The sequence below is a fragment of the Carya illinoinensis genome, chromosome 9, assembly GCF_018687715.1.
Source record: "Carya illinoinensis cultivar Pawnee chromosome 9, C.illinoinensisPawnee_v1, whole genome shotgun sequence".
Lineage (NCBI taxonomy): Eukaryota > Viridiplantae > Streptophyta > Magnoliopsida > Fagales > Juglandaceae > Carya > Carya illinoinensis.
The window spans coordinates 31379929-31389428 of NC_056760.1; the positions used below are offsets into that span (position 1 = coordinate 31379929).

General features: G+C 38.3%; 1 non-coding gene across 1 annotated transcript; it reads right to left on the reverse strand.

The window, feature by feature from the left end:
• Positions 1-425: 425 nt before the first annotated feature.
• On the reverse strand, positions 426-533 carry LOC122277891. The gene has a single exon (XR_006229200.1). It is a non-coding gene; the product is annotated as a small nucleolar RNA R71 (small nucleolar RNA).
• Positions 534-9500: the final 8967 nt, after the last annotated feature.

Below are 9500 nucleotides of genomic sequence, written 5' to 3' on the forward strand. Positions count from 1 at the left end.
AACTTTTCTGATCATTTGTTTGAAAATTCTTCTAATTCTGAGAAAATGAGTGAACATGAGGAGCAACCCACTAGGACCCTTCAGGATTACCTCCACCCTACATGCACAACCGCACCATCATGCATCATGTTTCCAGCTAATATTCGCCAATTGGATTTTAAAACAGGGATGATACAGTTACTCCCTACTTTTCATGGCTTGGAAAATGAAAATCCATATGTGCACATTAGGGAGTTTGAGGAAGTAGTTGCGACTTTTCATAGTCAAAATGCAACTGATGACATTGTGAGACTTAAGTTCTTTCCTTTCTCTTTGAAGGATAGAGCTAAGAGTTGGCTATACTCTTTGAGACCACGATCTATTGGGTCATGGAATGAGATGACTCAGGTCTTCTTTAATAAATACTTTCCCCAACATAAGACCAATGCTTTAAAAAGGCAAATCTCCACCTTTGTACAAAAGGACAGTGAGACTTTGTATCAGTCTTGGGAGAAATTTAAGGAACTATTGAGTATGTGTCCTCACCATGGGTATGAGAATTGGTGCTTAGTAAGCTATTTTTATGAGGGACTTACACCTAGAGAGCATCAATTTGTGGAGATGATGTGTAATGGTGAGTTCTTACAGAAAGATCCTGATGAGGCCATAGAATACCTCAATGAGCTTGCTGAAAAAGCTCACACTTGGACTGGACCTAGTGCTACTGAGAGCACAAATAGGTCACGACCTGCAGGAAACCTAAATGGTGGTGGAATTTACCATCTCAGAGAAGAAGATAACCTAAAGGCTAAGGTTGAGATGCTCACTAGGGAGCTAGAGGCGTTGAAGACTAAGGACTTAAAGCCAACACACGTGGCAAATCATGCAGAGTCTTTTGGACGATGTTTTGTGTGTGGTGGGGTAGATCACCTTGCCCAAGAGTGTCCCACATTTGCTGAGATGAGAGGGATGTATGAGGAACAATGTAATGCCTTAGGTATGTACATGAAGCCTGTTGCACCTTTCTCTGATACCTACAATCCTGGGTGGCGTAATCACCCCAATTTTAGCTGGAAGTCTGAAAACCAGCCGCCTGCACAACCCCCTAGATCATATCCTACATCATATCATGCACCTTCATCTTCTAGGAGTCCTTTAGAAGACACTTTGCATGCTTTTATTGAGTCACAGAGTAAAACTAATCAAAAGTTTGAATCTTTGATTATGCAGGTTGTTGAAGAAAACAAAGAGTTAAATGGTCATATATCCAAGATAATGAGCTCCTTGAGTGTGAATGAGCGTGGCAAGTTTCCTTCTCAAGCTCAATCCGCACCCCAAGGTCAGCATATGGCACAAAAAAATTTAAAAGAAGTCAATGCCATTATGACAAGAAGTGGTAAGTCCTTACACATCCCAACAACTGATAAGCAAGAGGATGTTGAAGAGGAACAAAGCAATGATAGCACCGAGTTCCCCAAGGATGCCGAGGTAATCAAGAGTCCAGTTAAGGTACCATTTCCTCAAGCTTTAAAATCTGGTATGCGAACTTTGGATCCTATTAATGAAATCTTGGAGAACCTCAGGCAGGTAAAGATTAACCTTCCTCTTTTGCATGTTATTAAACAAGTTCCCACTTATGCAAAAGTTCTTAAAGATTTGTGTACAGTTAAGAGGAAACACCATGTTAAGAAGACAGCATTTCTAACAGAGCAAGTTAGTGCTCTAATTGAGCAGCGAATTCCTCCTAAGTACAAGGATCTGGTTGTCCAACCATTGCATGTAATATTGGGAATCATGAGTTTGGGCAAGCCTTGCTAGATCTAGGAGCTAGTGTTAATTTGATACCTTATTCCATTTATTTGCAGCTTGGTTTGGGTGAAATTAAGCCTACTTCTGTCGTGCTTCAGTTGGCTGATCGTTCAGTTAAGAAACCGAGAGGGATAGTTGAGGATGTTTTGATCCAAATTGACAAGTTTTATTATCCTGTTGATTTCTTAATTTTGGACACTCAATCAGTTGTTGAGTCTAACTCTAAATGATGGGCCCCAAGGCGGACCAAGTCTTAAGGATCAATTACAAGATTAAGAGCCACGAAGATCAAGGGAGCAATACAAGAATTGGTGTAATCCAATTGGGATCAAGCTAGCAAGAGCCCAACACTCATGATGGGCTTGAAAGAAGGAGAACCAGTTTTGATCCACTTGATCCAAGCTATGGAAGACACGACTTGGGCTTATTGTTATTGAACGCCATGGACTTATTGATTTCATTAAAATGGCTTATTTTATTAGTCAAATGAATTAATCAAGAATAATTGGGCTTGGGGGATGTCCAGCCCACACGTCTTATTTCTAATGAACTAGGGTTTGGGGAAGGCCTTGTATTTTGGCCAAGGGTTTATTTGGAAAGTTATAATTTTATGTCTTACTAGGGTTTCAGAAGTTACTGTAGCGCGGCTTATGGCACTGTTCACGCTACAGTACCCGAGGAATTGTTTACTTAGGGTTTTTGGGGATTGTCTATTTAAACCAATTGTAACCTCATTTGAGAGGCAGACTATATGGAATTGTCATTGAGAGTTGGGTGACCTCCTCTTGTTCTTCTTGAACTTCTGAACTTATCAAGGGTAAATCAAAACCTTTGTGGCGTTCTTCCTTTGTAATCTAGGTTCTTGAGATGGGTTCTTCAATGGGTCTAGATTTTGATATAATCTAGGTTCTTTGAACGGCTTCTCATTGGGTCTAGATTTTCCATCCATATACCTGAGTTTGGCTTTCTTGGGGTTGTTTTTCCAGTATTGTTGTTGGGTCTCAAAGCAAGTCTATTGGGGTTCACATCACTAAAGTTCCTCTCATATTAGGTAGACCTTTCCTTGCTACGGCTAATGCACTTATAAATTGCAGGAATGGGTTGATGAAGTTATCTTTTGGAAACATGACCATGGAGGTCAACATTTTCCATATTGAGAAGCAGGCAACAGATGACGAGTGCCACCAAACGTATATGATTGATGCACTCATAGACAAGGGAGTTCACACAACTCATGATTTTGATCCCCTTGAATATTCCCTTGTGAATTCTGAGCTTAATACATCTGTTAGTGATTCATCTGATGTTATTGATATTTGTGCTGTTTTTGATGAAACTCAGGATTATGGCACACAGGTTTGGCAACAGAAATTTGAGGAGTTGCCTAAGAAATGTGGAAAACAGATTCCTGTAAGTATGAAAGCACCAAGAGTTAAATTGAAATCTTTGCCTAAGTCTAAAGTCTATAAGGTTAAAATGAAAGCGTTTCATGATAAAAATATTCTTAGGAAGAGGTTTAAACCTAATGACCGAATATGCTTATATGATTTTGGATCTCACAAGCACAAAGGAAAACTTCGGTTTAGGTGCACTGACCCATTTCTAGTGAAAAATGTTTTTGTAAATGGGGTGGTAGAAATAGAGGATCCTAAGGATGGTCGGATCTTTAAAGTAAATGGTCAACGCCTTAAAATATTAAGAAATAGGCAAGTTTCGGAAGTGGAAGACATTCCACTTGTGGGTTCAGTCTATCAACCTTGACCACACTACCAAGGTATGTGTTTCTTTATTTATTTTATTTTGCTTTGTTTTTTTTTTCTTATTTTCTTTCTTTTCCTTTTTTGTTTGCTGTTGTTTTCTTTGTTTTTGATTGCAGGATAGTTTCATTTCGTTATTTCAGATTACCATCTTTGGTGTTTAGGGAGCTACCCACGTCACTCATCAGGTGTATTCTACCATTTTCAGTTACTCCCCATTCAATTTTGATTCTTAAACATTGAGGATAATGTTTCATTTAAGTTAGGGGGTGGTGGTGCAAATTCAGTATTTAAAATGCTTGTTGGAACTCTGTAGCATATTTTCATGTGTCAATTTTTTTTTAATTTGCATCACAAGTGCATCATTTTCACATGTGTACTCATTCTCATTCATAGCCATCTTCGTGAATTTACCAAACCCACCATAATCATTTTTGCTGAAGCATTCACAAAATCCTTAATGCACTTATCCAAGTTTTGTGGTAAGATGGTGGTTTGACACATGTAGCTAGAGAACTCTTTTGCTTAAGTATTCATGTGAGTTTTGAGAGGATTGAGAGCATACAAATGCAGTAAATTGTGATAAGCGATCATTGATCTGTTGAATTGGGCACTTCTTTTGGGAATATCATTACATGGTTTGCGGTACAATGGTGGATATACTTGAGATATGACGAAGGTCAACTTAGGATTAACGTTTGAGCCTTTCAAGCTATCCTTTCCATCATAGACCCCTAGTAGCCAACTTTGAGCCAATAAACACTTGTACCTTTTTCTTTTCATATGCCCATATCATCCATGCCTCTCCACATTGGAGTATAACCTATACACAGATTTTCTTACCCTTTTTACTTCCAAGTGTATACTAGGTGTGGAATTTGTATTTTCTTTCTTTAATTTTATCATTTTCAATTAAGAAGAAGAAGAAGATGACAGAAAAAAGAGAAAAGTACAAGTTGCAAAGTGTTCAATTGAGTGAGCTCTAAAAAAAAAGAAGTTGGTAGAGATGGAAAGAATACAAAAGTGGCATGTGTTTGTCCATCAAATTGTTGAAAAAAAAAAAAGAGGAAGAAGAAGGAAAAACATTATTATTTGATGATCTAAAAAAAATCACAAAATGAGACCACAAGAAGTCCAAGTCCGAAATTCGCTAGGAGACAGTCTGGATATACTTTAGTGTTTTGACTATATCTTTTTACTCATATATCGGATTGATGCGATTCTTGATGCATTGGAAATATATCTTAAAGGGCTATAACTTTGTCTCTAATAAGGATTTCCAAATTCGAACTCCTGAAGGCTGTACGTGGCTGCCAAGATAAGTCCTAAAATTTAGGCGATTTTTTTATGCAGAAATCAAGAGGACATTAGGGTTTCTTTCTTACCCTATATAAGCATATCATTAGCACGAAATGGAGGGGCGGAAGAGGCACAAGAGGTAGATCTGAAGAGAGGAGAAAATCACTTCCATGGCCACCGTTCACTTCAGTTTTCTCTGGAGATTTTTGTTGTCCATTATATTTATGGGTAACTAAATTCTCAAATAGGGTTAAGGATGAACTTGCACATTAGATGGTATTTCTAATTTATTCTTAATTCATGTATTTGATTTTCAATTTCTAAAACTCTTTTGTTTTATCATTCTCAATTCATCGATGATGTTTTCTTCTCCGAATAATCATAGAATTTATTCTGTTTATGGATTCAGTCATGCTTTTTCTATTGAATGGATTAGTTCTTTGATTATGTTTGGATCAATTATTTATCTATATTGATTTAGTTTTTTGCTGCAATATCGCTTCCTGAGTATATTGTCGTCATTGGATTTTATCAATAGGGATAGTAATTCACGTTTTTTAAAAGTGATGAATGTTTTTTCAAAGGGTTTCATTTTATTTAAGTCTGGCTTATAAATCTATACCTTCCGATTGGGAATTACGGGAATTGAGTTCCTAATTGAGTTATCCAATGAATTAAGAATAATTAAAATACCAGATTTGTGCAAGGGATTCCCGACACTCTACTGTTTGTCAAATTTGAGTACTTTTTCCGTTAATCACTTTACTTCACTTTAATTTACATTTAAAATTAATCTTTGTTCTCCATTATCTATTTAATATTTTTCTTTAGTTTCCTTGTTTCTATTGCTATTCTTTTAATTTGTCTCTCTGTGGAATCGACACCTCAAAGCTGTGCTACAACTACCGCGTTATTCTTTGGGCATAATCAGGCACCTAGAAGCCCCTTCATGTGCATTGCGACAAATCGGCCCACACCTTTCGTAATATTTTCACAAGAGAAATCTCACTACTTACACTCCACATGAACCCGCCTAGTTCTGTAATAGAATCCGACGAATTGGCACCCAAACACCTGTCTTTTATTTCATTCTTGCATTTGAAGGCCACATACACCTTACCATTGGTTTCGGTCAAGCCCAAGAAGCGTAACAATCTCCCAAGGTTCACATCTATCCATGGTTAAGCTTATGACATGAGTTAAGAGCAATAATCGACTTACACATGATTATTTATCTCTAGACCATGTTTTAAGAGTAATTTATCTTTCGATATTCTTTCTCACCCTTTTTATCTTTACCTTATTGTTTTCATTGTTGTTTTGCATCATTCTTAGAGTTAATTAGAATATTAGTATTGATCCAAGACGTGTCAATTGAAACAAAGCCATGTAAATGCCCAAGTCACCGCAGATCGCCACATCGGTGAACCTTCATGTGACCTATGCAACAAATCGGCGCGAAGCCCATGCCTTCTACACCATTTTCTCATTGGAAACTTCACTATTTACACCCCACCTTAACCCTCCTAGTTTAGTTCTAGCATCCAATGAATTAGCTGCAAGAAACCCCCGTCTTTTATCTCATTCTTTCAGTTGAAGCCCACATACACCTTACCATTGGTTTCTGTCAAGCCCAAGATGTTTAACAAGCCCCAAAGCTCCACTTCTACCCATGTTTAAGCTTCTAGCTTGAGTTAAAGGGCAATGGTCAACATACACATGATTATTCATCTGCAAACCTTGTTTTGGGGTTAATTTTCCCTTTTAATATTCTTTCTCACATTTTTCCTTGAAACATGTTGCTTTTATTGTTGCTTTTAATCATTCTTGGGTTGAATTAGACGATTAGTCTTGATCTAAGACATGTCAATTGAGGCAAAGTCATGTAGATGACCAAGTCACCGCAAATCGGCACCTAGCTGCCCCATCGTGTGCATTGCGACAAATCGGCCTTCTGCAATATTTTCACAAGAGAAATCTCACTACTTACACTCCACATTTACCCGCCTAGTTCGGTAATAGAATCCGACGAATTGGCACCTATATACCTGTCTTTTATTTCATTCTTGCATTTGAAGGCCACATATACCTTACCATTTGTTTCGATCAAGCCCAATAAGCGTAAAAATCTCCCAAGGTTCAAATCTATCCATGGTTAAGCTTATGACATGAGTTAAGGGCAATAATCGACTTACACATGATTATTTATCCCTAGACCATGTTATAAGAGTATTTTATCTTTTGATATTTGATGTGAACCCCAATAGACTTGCTTTGAGACCCAACAACAATACTGGAAAAACAACCCCAAGAAAGCCAAACTCAGGTATATGGATGGAGAATCTAGACCCAATGAGAACCCGTTCAAAGAACCTAGATTATATCAAAATCTAGACCCATTGAAGAACCCGTCTCAAGAACCTAGATTACAAAGAAAGAACGCCACAAAGGTTTTGATTTACCCTTGATAAGTTCAGAAGTTCAAGAAGAACAAGAGGAGGTCACTCAACTCTCAATCACAATTCCATCTAGTCTGCCTCTCAAATGAGGTTACAAGTGGTTTAAATAGACAATCCCCAAAAACCCTAAGTAAACAATGCGTCGGGTACTGTAGCGTGAACAGTGCCATACGCCGCGCTACAGTTACTTCTGAAACCCTAGTAAGACATAAAATTTTAACTTTCCAAATAAACCCTTGGCCAAAAATACAAGGCCTTCCCAAAAATAACTCTAGTCCATTAGAAATAAGACATACGTGGGCCAAGCATCCTCAAGCCCACTTCTTCTAAACTAATAATAAAATACCGTTAAACAAATTGAAAGCCTTAACAACAATAGGCCCAATCTCTAAGTCATGTCTTCCATAGCTTGTATCAAGTGGATCAAAACTGGTTCTTTTTCCTTGAAGCCCATCTTGAGTGTTGGGCTCTTCCTAGCTTCATCCCAAGTGGATTGCACCAATCCTTGCATTGCTTCCTTGATCTTCTTGGCTCTTGATCTTGTAATTGGCCCATCTGGAATTTGCAAGGGATCTTTAAGGGTAGCTCCACCTTGGTTCCCATCATTCCCCCTCTCCTCAAAAGGATTCGACCTTGAATCTTCACCTACATCAAAAGGAGAAAGATCAGAAACATTGAAGGTAGCAGAAACATTATATTCACTTGGAAGATCCACTTTATATGCATTGTCATTAATTTTCTCAAGAATTTGGAAAGGTCCATCTCCTCGAGGATGCAACTTAGTCCGTCTATGGGCTGGGAATCTTTCTTTGCGCATGTGAACCCAAACCCAATCTCCTGGTTCAAAGGTGACACGCCGTCGCCCTTTATTGGCTTGGGAAGCAAACCTTTCATTCTTTTGGGCAATTTGAAGCCGTACCCTCTCATGAAGTACGGATTAAAACCATAAGTGGATTAAAACCATAAACAATTTCAAAAGGAGAGTATGAAGTAGTAGTATGCATGGTCCTATTATATGCAAACTCTATAAATGGCAAACAATCCTCCCAACTCTTTAAATTCTTTTGAACAACAGTGTGTAAAAGCTGAGTTAAAGTCCTATTAACTACTTCAGTCTGACCATCAGTCTGTGGGTGACAAGTAGTGGAAAATAAGAGTTTAGTACCTAATTTTCCCCACAACACCTTCCAAAAGTAGCTAAGAAATTTAACATCCCTATCAGAAACAATGCTCCTGGGCACACCATGGAGTCACACTATCTCTTTGAAAAATAAGTCAGCTATGCTTGTGGCATCATCTGTTTTATGGCATGGAATGAAATGTGCCATCTTGCTAAATCTATCCACAACCACAAAAATAGAATCTCTACCCCTTTTTGTCCTAGGCAGCCCCAAAACAAAGTCCATAGATATGTCTACCCATGGCTCACTAGGAACGGGTAAGGGTGTATATAACCCATGTGGCAAAACCTTAGATTTGGCCTTTCTACATGTGATGCACCTGCTACAAATGCGATTGATGTCTCTTTTCATCTTAGGCCAAAAGAAATGTTCATGCAATATGTCTAAGGTTTTCTTGACACCAAAGTGTCCCATTAATCCCCCGCCATGTGCCTCACGCACCAATAACTCACGCATAGAACAACTAGGTACACACAGTTTATCTTCTTTAAACAAGTAACCATCATGCTTGTAAAACTTACCAAATGCCGCCTTATCACATGCCATATACACATCAGAAAAGTCAACATCATCGGCATACATATCTTTCACATATTCAAACCCAAGCATTTTAGCACTCATAGAAGTAAGAAGCACATACCTCCGTGATAAAGCATCAGCAACAATATTCTCCTTACCTTGCTTGTAACGGATGACATATGGAAAGGTCTCAATGTATTCCATCCATCTAGCATGCCTCTTATTCAACTTACCTTGACCCTTGAGATGCTTCAACGATTCATGATCGGTGTGGATCACAAATTCCCTAGGCCACAAGTAGTGCTGCCAAGTCTCTAATGCACGAACAAGAGCATAAAGTTCTTTGTCATAAGTAGGGTACTTCAGGGATGCCCCACTTAGCTTCTCACTGAAGAAGGCAATCGGCCGCCTATCCTGCATCAAAACGGCTCCAATCCCTATTCCTGAGGCATCACATTCAATCTCAAAAGCTTTGTTAAAATCTGGTAATGCTAACA